Source organism: Canis aureus, chromosome 20 (assembly GCF_053574225.1).
Source record: "Canis aureus isolate CA01 chromosome 20, VMU_Caureus_v.1.0, whole genome shotgun sequence".
Taxonomy (NCBI): Eukaryota; Metazoa; Chordata; class Mammalia; order Carnivora; family Canidae; genus Canis; species Canis aureus.
Genome location: NC_135630.1, coordinates 37,991,408 through 38,004,097, shown reverse-complemented (window position 1 = coordinate 38,004,097; position 12,690 = coordinate 37,991,408).

The following is a 12,690-nucleotide window of genomic DNA, read 5'->3' as shown; positions in this document are numbered from 1 at the left end:
GTTGCACTGTTAGCAAGTCCTATTAGCTCAGGGAGAACTTGAGGTTTTAATCAAATGCTGCCATAAAGGGTTGACAAATAAAGCTCACCAGCACTCAGCTGCCATTAAATGTTAGCACTAGATGATGCCTTCTGAGTCAGGGGACTGACAATTCTAATGAAAGGCAAATATGGAGGGATAAATGTATCTTGTAGATAGCCCCAACTCACTCTGGCAGCGTGGGTACGGCCACTCCCTCTGGAGAGCAGCAGATGTGGCTTCCAGATAAGCCTCTGTAAGTGATGAGCTTATAGCCCCAAATCAGGTTACTTTGCCTCTCTGGGCCTCCATATGTTAAGAGCCCCTGTCTATCTGAGGGTTAATACATGTAAAGCACTTAGTAGGGTGCCTGACAGATAGAAGGGGGGCTAGCAAATAAGGCTGTCGTGAAAAGTGAGACAGGCTCGGCACAAGTGCTTAGAAGATACAGGAAGCCTTGTCATTGTGCCTTTCTGTGCTGAACTCTCAGCAATGGCCTCACAGAGTGCCCAAGCCAGACACCTAGACCATTCCTGACTTGTTTCTCTCTGGCTTGGCTCTGTCTCCCCTGTCCCTACTCCAAATGCCTTCAAGTCTTATCGGTTCTACCTCCCTAAGATCTTTCTAGGTTGCCTCCTTCTGTCAAGCCCACTGATACCACCTGGGTTCAAAGCCAGAACACTTTTCACTGGGACAATGAGCAGGGTCAGCGGACAACTCATCATTGGTCAAAAGTCAACACGGGTATTGCTTCCTCTTCATAGTCTCCTGGTCCTGTCCAATGCTCCCACAGCTCCTCCTTCTTCCCCTTAATGGCCATTATCACAACTTGTGCTTTTCTATTAACTTCTGGTGCCGGATTTGTCTTTTCCACTAGACCAGAAGACTAAAGAATCAGAGACTCTGTTCTGCTCTCATCATCATTCATCCCTAGCACCTGGCACAGTGTCCCAGGTAGGTACTAAATAAAGCTCGTGGATGAATGAGTGAACGTATGAATGCACACTGTACAAGCCCTCCCTACCCTGCAATCAGAGTGAACTTTTTAAAAACAATTCTGATCATGTCGATCTCTTCTGTGCTTCCCCATAGTGATTAGGCTGTATTCCAAAATGCTTTGGCCCTCTCAAGATACACGCTGCCTGCCCAGGACCATCTCTCTCCCTCACCCTCCCCTGTGTTTTATGCAATGTGCCCACCACACCGAACACCTGGTACACCCCAAACAACTCAGCTGTCTTTGTACATGGGACTTCTTTCCTTGGACCACACTGCATTCCCCTCCCCCACTGCGACCCCCACACCAAGACCGGCTCCTTTCTAGCAGTCTAAATCCTCCTGGTCCTTCAAGATCTTCCTAAACACAGTCTCCATTCAGAGGATTAATTCATTACTGCTTTTACCTTTAAGACAATTTTCATTTCAACTGTATATTCCCTACCCTCTATTTAGAGGAGTGAAAAATCCTCACGTATCCTATGATTTAGTCATTGAAATTAAGTGACTTGTCTAAGCCTTTCTTTTTTATTTTTTTACTTTGAGGATCATTAACAAGTGATATGACATTAGTTTCAGGTGTACAGCACAATGATTCAACATCTCTGTATGTTATGCTATGCTCACAAATGTAGCTACCATCTGTTACCATACAATACTATTACAACATCATTGACTATATTCCCTATGCTGTGCCTTTTATTTCCAATCCAAATAAATAAATAAATAAATAAATAAATAAATAAATAAATAAAATGATATGATACAATGTTATACGTCAATCTTATGCCAAAACTGGAAAAAAATAAAGCATTTCAATTTTTAAACATTTTTTGAAACATTCTGAGCCCCTTCCTCTAGGAGACTTCCCTGCCCATCCAACCTGGGCTAGGGGACCATCCTTTGAGCCTACAAGTGCCCTGTGGTTTCTTCTCTCAGAGCCCTTTGTCTGCTTAGTATTCCTCTCCCCCATTAATCCACAAACTTCCCAAGGAGAAACACCATATATTATTCATGTTAGTGTTCTTAGCACCTTCCATAAGGTTTGTCTCGGAAGAGGCATTCACTACTTTTGCAGAGGCGGGTGAGGGGGTGTTTGAATAAGTGAAACCACCATTCCAGAGGAACAGGACCATCAGGGTAGTAGCAATTATAGAGCACTCAGAATTGAGTGAGATAGCAAATTGGGGTTTCCTGGGTGTCCAGGAACCTGCTGGGGCATTAAACACTGTGCACTGGTGTTGGGGCTACCATGGGAAGTGAGAGACAGGACCTTGGATATCACACAGCTTGCTTTCTCATGAGAGAGAGACATACAAACACTGCACAAATGACCAAATAGACAAACCTAAGATAATTAATAAATTATGGTGAGAGTTTTGAAGAAAGCAAACAAGAGAATCTGAATTATATGGTCCTCTCCAAATAGTGATATTTAGATCAGGAAGATGAGAAAGAGCTCCTGTAAGATGGTCTCTGGACTTCTCATTTCTCATTTCATCTCAGATTTCTTACCTATAAATGACAGATGAGAAGACCCAATACAATCATGTTCTCGTGGCAAACCCAATAGAGGCCCATAGTTGGGGTTAGATTACTTCCTACCAGGTTTGGTGTTGGGGAGCAGAGCGCAGGACACAGAGAATGAGCTCAAGGGTATGCAAGGAGGAGCTATGCAACTCTGGCAGCTTTACCAATTTTCCAAGACTGTCTCCATATGCTCTTCCAAATGCAAATGCATTTTACATCTGATATATAGATATATTTTATATATGATATATTCATGCAGGCATAGACATAGGAATACAAACACATAGATAGGTACAAATAAAGATACACACACATAAAGATACACATAGGACACATGAGATCAAATACAATGAATATCTACATGTATATATCCTATAATCCAAATAGATGGTTTTAAGTATTTGCGTGTTTGTTTGTTTGTTGCCTATTCAATAATGACAATCCCAACGGTGGAGACTTTTGTTTTACAGCCTTCTTTAAGGCAAATATACATGGAGAGGACCCATACACTTTACCTTTAGAAAAGGACCCTGGTTTTTGGAAATGAGAGTCTTGGTTGTTTTGATCAGGAAGCCCAGAACAGTTGGCTTCCACCTTGATCCTTGGGAACTAGCAGCCAGCTGCTATCTGGTCACTAGGTATCATGCCCTCATTAACAACTGCTCTAATGACATTGAAGGTCACAGAGTGGCTGCCTTGATTATCTTGCTCATGCAAAGAGACCAAGAGCTATGTTTTGCTAAATAATTGGGAAAATGTGGAATGCTCCCTTGGTGTTTCCTAAAATGTTTGCATCTATTAGCTTACGCCTAATATTCCCAAAGTCCCAGGTATCCTTAATTATAGGATCTAGAGAACTCATATGGACAACACCCTCCTCAACTGTTTTCCCAACTTCCATCTACACAGTAAAGAATGTGCTTTTCCTTATCCAAACCACCAGCAGGATAATCCCATTCTACATTTTGCTGATTGGTCTGCAAACATAATCTTCAGTGGCAAAAATCTTGAAGGGTTGCCTCAAGATTTGAGTATTCAATCAGCCTAAGGAATTTCTTTTGGCAACAATACTTAGGCTTGGTCAGAACTCGTGGGGCTGTGGTTGGCTCTGTGTCTCTGAGGCTGGGTATACCCGACGGTGTGGTTAAATATTATTGGCACTGAAGTTGGCCATGGGGTCTGTCTGAGGAAATTATGCTGATGTGATTTTGAAGAAAGCTTAAAGGAAATGGTACTATTTCTCCTGAAGAACAGAAGACCGAAGAGCAATTAGATTTCTGTTTCCAAGTTCAACAGTGTCTGTAACACTGAGCACAGCACAGAACATACCACAGGATCCTGCAGTTGCCTTTTCACCATTGGGTTGGGATCCTGTGGAAAGCACAGCAATATTCCTTCACCTCTATACCCCTGATGCACCTACACATAGTGGATGTTCAAAGTATGTGTGCCAACTTTTGAATTCACGAATGAACAAAAGAAATTATATTCTATTTTCACTAGAAACTTAACAGGAGGACATGTGCTCAAGCTAAACAGTGATTTCTGGTGTATAATTGGAACAGTTCCTGGACCACCCAAATGACAGCCAAGTGAAGATAGAAAATGTAAGTAGGTTTACTAGAAAAGTTGAAGACATTCTATCTTTGAAAGTATTTTAAAATTCTTAGTCATTGATAATGGATGCTTAAATTTACTTATCTTCATGTAGATAGGGAACTGAATATGTCAAGTTTTCCCAAAGTTTTAGTCTCCAGTTAGCATAGTGTTAAATAAACCCCATGATTATATGAGTCCATATTTGAGAACATTTTAGTCTTTAATTCTTCCTAAAGCACCACTGAATATAAGACAAGTTCTTGATGGTATAAGACACCATTTAGCCTACAACAGCAGGCATTCAGCACATGATCTGAACACTCTCACAAGGTGCCAAAGGCAGACATTACTAATCAATCATGACACTCTCAATGAGTTCAGGCAGTGTCTCAAAGTCCTCAACCACTTCCAAATAATCAGTGTTCCCACATGAGAAGAAACCAATTTGCCATTTCAGATTTAGTAATTCTCTACCCTAAGCTTTCGAAAAAGGATTTGTTTGCCACCCCTCCCGCCCCCACCCAGTGATATGAAGTCTATGAACTAACTTTACTAAAATGTTAAGGGGAAGGGGAGGGATTTTTCAGACTCTCTACTCTTGAAATCAGTGACGGAACAAACATTTCTTGGGAATCTCCCAAGGCAGACACTGCATCTGGCATGGGGAACAGCAGTGTACAAGACAGGCAGGGCTCCTGTCCCCAAGGTACTTTCATTCTAGAATGCAAAGTAAGTAATAGACATGCAGACAATAGACACATTTTACAATTTCAGACTCTTTGAAGTAATATGAATAAAATAAAGGAGGGCTATGTAATAGAAGGTGGAGGTAGAATGTGTTGTTGCTTTAGTAAGAGCATGAATAAAGGGTTATGGAGGAAATGACAGAAAAAAAAAGACTAGAAGAATTTCTAAGCAAAAAAAGAATTGAGCACAGTCAAAATTCCTGAGAGCAAACTTTGAATGTTTAAAGAGATAACAGAGGGCCAGTGTAGCCAATGAGAGTGAAATTTGGTGGAAGGTGAGGTCAGAGAGGTGGGTAAAGGTCAGATCAAACAGGGCTTGTGGACCTACATGTGAATTTTATTCTGGCTTCTTTGCAGTGTTTTCAGCACAGGAATAATGGGACATAATTTGCACTTCAGAAAAATCGCTCTGGTTGCTAAGTGGTTGGTTGGGGCTGAGGGAGAATGAAGCCAAAAGAAATGGAAGGAACCTATTGTTTTGTCAGAGCAAAGAAAGATGGTAGCTGTTATGGGCTGAGCTGTGTCCCCCCAAATTCATGTTAAAGCTCTAACCTGAAGTACCTCTGAATGTGACTGTATGTGGAAATAGGGTCTTTAAAGAGGTAATTAAAGTAAAGTGGAGTCATTGGGGGCAGATCCTAAACCAATGTGGCTGATGACTTCATAAGAAAAGATTAGAACACAGACAGGTATAGAAAGAAGACCATGTAAAGACACAGGGAGAAGATGGCTATCTACTACCAAGGAGAGGGGCCTCAGAAGAAACCAACCTTGCTGGCACCTTGATCTTGGATTTCTATATCTAGTACTATAAGACAATACCTTTCTGTTGCTTAAGCCACCCAGTCTGTGGTGCTTTGTTATGGCAACTCTAGCACACTAATATAGTAGTTTAGATTAGGGTTGTGGATGAGAAGTGAAGTAGTCAGGTCCAAGATACATTTTGGAGGAGAACTGACAATTCTTATTAATGAATCAGATGTGGAATGTGAAGGAAAGAGTAATAATGAAGGCTACTCCTGGGTTTGAAGCCTGAACATTTGAGAGGGGGTACAGTCCTGGTGCCATTACAGAGATGGAGGAGAAAACCAGAATTCTGTTTGGACTAAGTTAGGCTGAGATTTGTCTTAGGTTCAGAAAATGTCAAATAAATCTCATGTGTTCCATATTTAAACAATCCCACAGGATACAAGTTACCCTCCCTCTGCCACTAAAGATTTCCCAAAAGAAATGATGTTGACAAAGCATCATTTTAACTAAGACATGACAGAAAGCTCTCAATTTCATAAGCTGCCCATTTTATTATTGTTAGGATAATTGCTAGGAAGTTAAAGTTATTCCTTTGGTATAGTAGAAATTGGCCTCTTTGTAAATTCCATCCATCAGATTTCATCCAACCACCGGACAAAACAGAACAAATCTATTCTCTCACTTAATGGCTTCTAGTAATTACACACTTGGTAATTAGGACCAATCCTCCTACAGAAAATAAGAAGAGATGAGTGAAGTGTTTTCAAAGCTACTGAAGTAATGGAGACGTTCCAGGCCAAGATCCAGAAGAAAATGGAAATCTAGAGATATAATTTTGGTAGGGGCTGTATTTCCCGTGAAAGCAGATGTTGACTCTGGATGCAGGGTAGTGAGGCTAAGCAGTACTCCCCCAGTTTTTAGCCTCATGGGGCTAAAGGGGCAAGAGTTAAATCCAGAGCCAGCCAAGGGGGAATGATGGGGAGGTAACAAATCCCCATATTTTACATTATAATCCTAAAAATAAAGGTGAATCAAAATAAACCTGTCCTTACATGGACAGCCTCATGTCATCTGAATGGACTCTGAGATTTTAAGGGCCATTCAGGCTGTTAAGCTGGATTAAGGTGACCACTGACTGCTAGTTCCCCTGGTTTCTTTCAGCACTAACAGAAAAACACTTGCTAGAGAAATATATCATCTCTGGTTCCACCACTCTTTCCACAAAAAAAATTTTTAGTACAATGTTGAAAACACAATCAAAAGAAAAGTAGGTCTACAAAGATATAAGGCAAAAAAGATCAGTAATAAATAGAAATAACAGAAGATAGAATTAGATCTATAAGGTGTCCAGTTATTGAACTTATTAGATAAAGCCTTTCAACAACAATGCCTTTGGTGTTGAGGAAGATAAAAAGAGAATTAAAAATTTCATCGCAGAACTGAAAACATACGAAATAATGTAAAATGGAATGGGAATTCTATAACTATAACTGCAAAACCACATAATAAAACCCCAAATGATAGGTTTAATAGCCAAATCGTTCACTGGAGTCCTAGAAGGAGAAAAGAGAGAAAGGGGCAGAAGCAATATTTAAAGACAAAAATGGTTGAGAATTTTATAAAACTGGTGAAAAAAATGCTGACAGATTTAAGAAATTTTAAACATTTTATTTATTTATTTGTTTATTTATTTATTATTTGAGAGAGAGTGCACACAAGCTGAGGGAGGGGCAGAAGGACAAGCAGACTGTTTGGTGAGCACAGAGCCCAGCATGGGGCTCTATCCCAGGACCCTGAGATCACAACCTGAGCAGAAATCAGGAGTTGGATGCTTAACCAACTGAGCCACTGAAGCACCCCAAAAGTTTAAAAATTTAAAGACTGTCTTCATGTTCTCTGTAAGTTTCTCTTCACACACAATAACCCTACTGCCATCCCTACATGGCACTGTATCCCAATTCTTCATCTCTGAGCACTGGCACATCTGCATTCCTCCTCAAATTGCCAAAATCTGTGAAGAACTTATCAAACTCAACATGAAAAGAACAAATAATCCAATCAAGAAATGGGCAGAAAATTTAAATAGACATTTCTCCAATGTCCTGGGATTGAGCCCCACATCGGGCTCCCTGCTCAGTGGGAAGCCTGCTTCTCCCTCTCCCTCTACCTGCTGCTCCTCCTGCTTGTGCTCTCTCTCTGTCTCAAATAAATAAATACAATCTTTTAAAAAAAGACATACAAATGGCCAACAGACACATAAAAACATGCTCAACATCAGTCAGCAACAGGGAAATACAAATCAAAACCACAGTGAGATTACCACCTCACACCAGTCAGAATGACTAAAATTAACAAGTCAGGAATGGACAGAAGTTGGTGAGGATGCAGAGAAAGGGGGCCCTTTTACACTGTTGATGGGAATGTAAGCTGATACTGCCACTCTGGAAGACAGTAAGGAGTTTCCTCAAAAAGTTGAAAGTAGAGCTACCGTACAACTCAGGAATTATACTACTAGATATTTACCCCAAAGATACAAATGTAATGATCCAAAGGGGCACCTGAACCCCAATGCTTATAGCAGCGATGTCCACAATAGCCAAACTATGGAAAGATCCCAGATGTCCATCAACAGATGAATGTATAAAGAAGATGTGGTATATGTATACAATGGAATACTACTCAGTCATCAAAAGAAATGAAATCTTACCACTTGCAACAATGTAGATGGAACTAGAGGGTATTATGCTAAACAAAATAAGTCAATCAGAGGAAGACAATTATATGATCTCACTGATATGTGGAATTTAAGAAACAAAACAGAGGATCACAGAAGAAGAGAGGGAAAAATAAAAATGATGAAATCAGAGAGGATGACAAACCATAAAAGACTCTGAACTCTAGGAAAAAACATGAGGGTCACTGGAAGGGAGGTGGGGGGCGTGGTATAACTGCATGATGGATATGAAGGAAGTCACTTGATGGAATGAGTACTGGATGTTATATAAGACTGATGAGGGAAGCCTGGGTGGCTCAGCAGTTGAGCATCTGCCTTTGGTTCAGGGCATGATCCTGGAGTCCCAGGATCGAGTCCCACATCAGGCTCCCTGCATGGAGCCTGCTTCTCTCTCTGCCTATGTCTCTGCCTCTGTGTGTGTGTGTCTGTCATGAATAAATTAATAAAATCTTTTTTAAAAAAGATGAATCATTGAACTCTACCTCTGAAACTAATATACATTTTATGTTAATTAACTTAAATTTAAAAAAATAAAATGAAAAAATGCTAGCTACACTAAAATCCACTGTTTCAGATGCAGTGATCAAACACAGGATGATCAATTCTCCCCTAACAGGAACTACAAACTAACATTAAGGCAATCTAAGTTTGCAACTAGACTGTTTTTATAGTGTCATCTCTGTTTTCTATACTTCTCTTCAGGTTTAACATTTTGTCCCATATGCTTTTCTGAAATTAGAATCTTCTAACTTTGCAATGAGATTAGTTTGGTGTGACATATTCCTAGTGAATCTATACAGATGGCAAGAAGTTATCATATGATTTTCAAAATGCCCACAAACCACTTATTTAGCAACATGTTCTAGAATTAACTGAGTCAATGCAGTCTACTAGTACAAAGTGTCTTGAAATATTCTTGCCCCATTAACAAAAATAAGTTTATCATTTGACCACCTCAAATATTTTCAAAACTTTTCAAGCATTACTGACAGTGACATAACTCTCATCTGCAGGTTCTTATTACATGCTGGGATACAATTTGGGGCCGAGGCACCCCAAATCAACTATAAGGACTAGAGGCTCTCATACTGACTCACCACTGACATTGTACCCACATCCTGTTTCTTCTCCATGCTTGAGCTGTATTTATCAAGCAGCCACAGAGAATAAGAGCACCAATAAATGAGTCATCCTTACATCCCCTTTGGAACATAGTAAAAATGATTTCCTCTGCCTGAGACATCCCCCACTCCCAGTGCCAGCCCCCTCCACATCCTGGCTAATTCACAGTCATCAGTGTAAATGCAGCACATATACCTCATCTTTTGTCCAATTAGCTTCTTCAACTTCTCAATCTGGGTTAGAAACTTCTCTCTGCAGTGATATGACCTCCATGTCTTCTCTACATCACAGCATTTATAAATCTGACTTCTTTTTAAAATATTTTATTCATTTATTCATAAGAGACATAGAGAAAGAGGCAGAGACATAGGCAGAAGGAGATGCAGCCTCTCTTGGGGATCCCGATGAGGGACTCGATTCCAGAACCCCGGGATCACGTCCTAAGTCAAAGGCAAATGCTCAACCACTGAGCCACCCAGGAGTTCCTATAAATTTGACTTCTAATCATTCTTCTCCTGTTTGTATTCTTAGCTGAACTGCATGCAATGTGAGGCAGGGACCAGTTCTTGGGCGTGTGCTGTATGTGCCAGTATATAATTACATACTGCCTGGTATATGTGACCATTGGGAAATTGGTTTTTGAACTACTGTTGAAAATGTTAGTAGCTGGATGGCAGCTAAAACTGAGGAAGGATGAGACACAATCGTGGGTGCGTACAAAGACAGTTTGCAATTCCAGGGTGAAGACAGAGATTCCTTTTCCTTGACTGAAAGCTCTGGAAGACCTGCATGAAAGCAGAATCCATCCAATTTTAAGGACCCAAGAAATAATCTTTGAAAGGCCTGATGACTTAGTCACAAGGATGTTAACAAATTGTTACTTCGAATGTTAATATTTATCTAATGTCATACTATTTTACTAATCATGTAATTTCTATGTATGTTTCTACATAATGATAGAATAATAACCAATTTGATTTATTCATATGGAAAAACAATTTTAATAATTATATTCAACAGTGAACATTGAAAATGATTCAAGTATCCAGCACAAAGGGATCAGTTAAATTAATCAAAGCATATTGATTCAACATAATAGTACCTATATGCAGACATTTAAAAATATTACCTAATGGGGAGTGCAGGAATGGGCAAAATGGGTGAAGGGGAATGGGAAGTACGGGCTTCCTGTTATGGAATGAATAAATCAAAGGATGAAAGTTACAGCCTAGGGAATACAGTCAATAATACCATAATAGCATTGTAGGAGCACTGATGGTGGCTGGCTACAGTTGTGTTTAGCATAACATAATATATAGACTTATCCAATCACTATGTTGTATACCTGAAACTCATGTAACTGTGTGCCAACTAGGTTTCAATTTTTTAAAATTATGTAATTGTGTATTTACTGATAGATAAATATTTTCAAAATTTTTAAAAATTGAAAAATATGTCACAAGCTATGAAATAGTATGCATAATATAAAGTGGTATATGAAATTAAAAGGACATGTAGCTTTATGAAGGGGTTACAGGTGATTGAAATTTTTTTCTTAATCCACACCTATATTTTCTCAAGTTTGTTAAATGAACATATGATATTTTGCAGATAGAGAAAAATCTAAGGAGGAACTAAGCAATTTTTAAAAGGTCAGTGTCTAATCTATCTTCCTATCTACTGGGTTATTATGAGACACAAATGAGATAAATATGCATGAAAGCACAATGAAAACTAAAATATGTTTTTGAAGCATTGTTATTAACATTATGAATACGATGAATAATATTTTTGGAGATTTGGTCTGGAGGTGGGGTGGGGAGGAAACAAAGCCTATAGTTCAAAGAAAGGTTGGTGTGTCCGAGGTGGTCAGGGATTCCCGGATTCCCCGCACAGTGTTAAAAACGGAACTGCAGCCACGTAGAGAATCCCAGCTTCTGCTGCGCTGACCCACCTCCCTGCACCAGCCTCTGGGCCAGCAGCCACGCCCGTGTTCCCAGTCAGTCTGCAGACAGAACCTTTTGTGGTTCTGTCGACCCACCTCTTCTTTGTCAATACTGACTTCATCTTCAAAGGCTAATCCTTTGGATTTGTTTAAAGATGTAGAGCTTTTAAAATCTGAGCCAGCTTTAGAGAACAGTCGCCTCCCTTTCCTGGATAGGCTGAGTTCCCGCTCATTTACGCCAGGGGAAATTTACGCATCTCTTCTCACCAGCTCGCCTAGGTCCTTGCTAATTCCCTAATCATATTGAATTATTTGGAGTTTACTGTGTCATCCCTGGTCACCTACAGATTCCCTCACTTCATTACTCCTTGGCCAAACTGTCTTTGGAAGGCTCCTGTGACAGATTTATATTCTGAGCAACAGACAGGAATGTGTTTCTCTGCTTTTCCTTTGCTTGTACCACATAAACATGTCCCAGGACACTCCCAGGCAGGAGCCGCTGGTCAGACCTTGTTCATAGAGGGGCTCCCAGAGAGGAATCTTCTGAAAGGGGAGGTCACTGGCAAAGGGATGGGATTACCCACCAAGGGCCTGATGCATGAAAGGTGTGTTTAAATTTCAATGTGCGTCCTGAAAACTGAACTATTTGTTTTGTAGAAACATCTAAGACTTAAATGCATGTATTGGAGTTACTGGTGTCTAAAAGAAGCTACTTCAACTTTTGGGTTTCAAACAATACCTTCCTATATGTGCTGGCACACTTTAGCTAAACCTATCAAATAGAGATTGTACATCATTGATTAGTAGTTTGGTAGAAATACATTTAATAGAAATATGTATATTATAAGGAGTATATGATATTGACACTGGTGTTATTATTGCTCTTGTGCTTTTCTTGCACTGCAGCATGGAATGAGACAAGGTTTTCACCCTGAAGAGTTAGAGTCTATCAGGAAATGTGGGTATACAAATAAACAAATAAATGTTACTCCATGACTGGTACATCATAGAATTATAAATAAAGCATTGTAGAACTGCAGACAAAGCAGTAACTAAGTAACTTGGTAACACTGAAAAGACTTTTGCTCAGATGGGAAACACTTGTAATGGATCTTAAAGTATGTATAAATGGAGTCAGCCCAGAAAAGGAGAAGACCTCCCAGAAGGAGGAAACATCATGAGGAAAGGCATAGAGGTATAAAGAGGCAGGATTTATTTGAGAAATACTGAAAAGTTAGGCTCATCAAAGA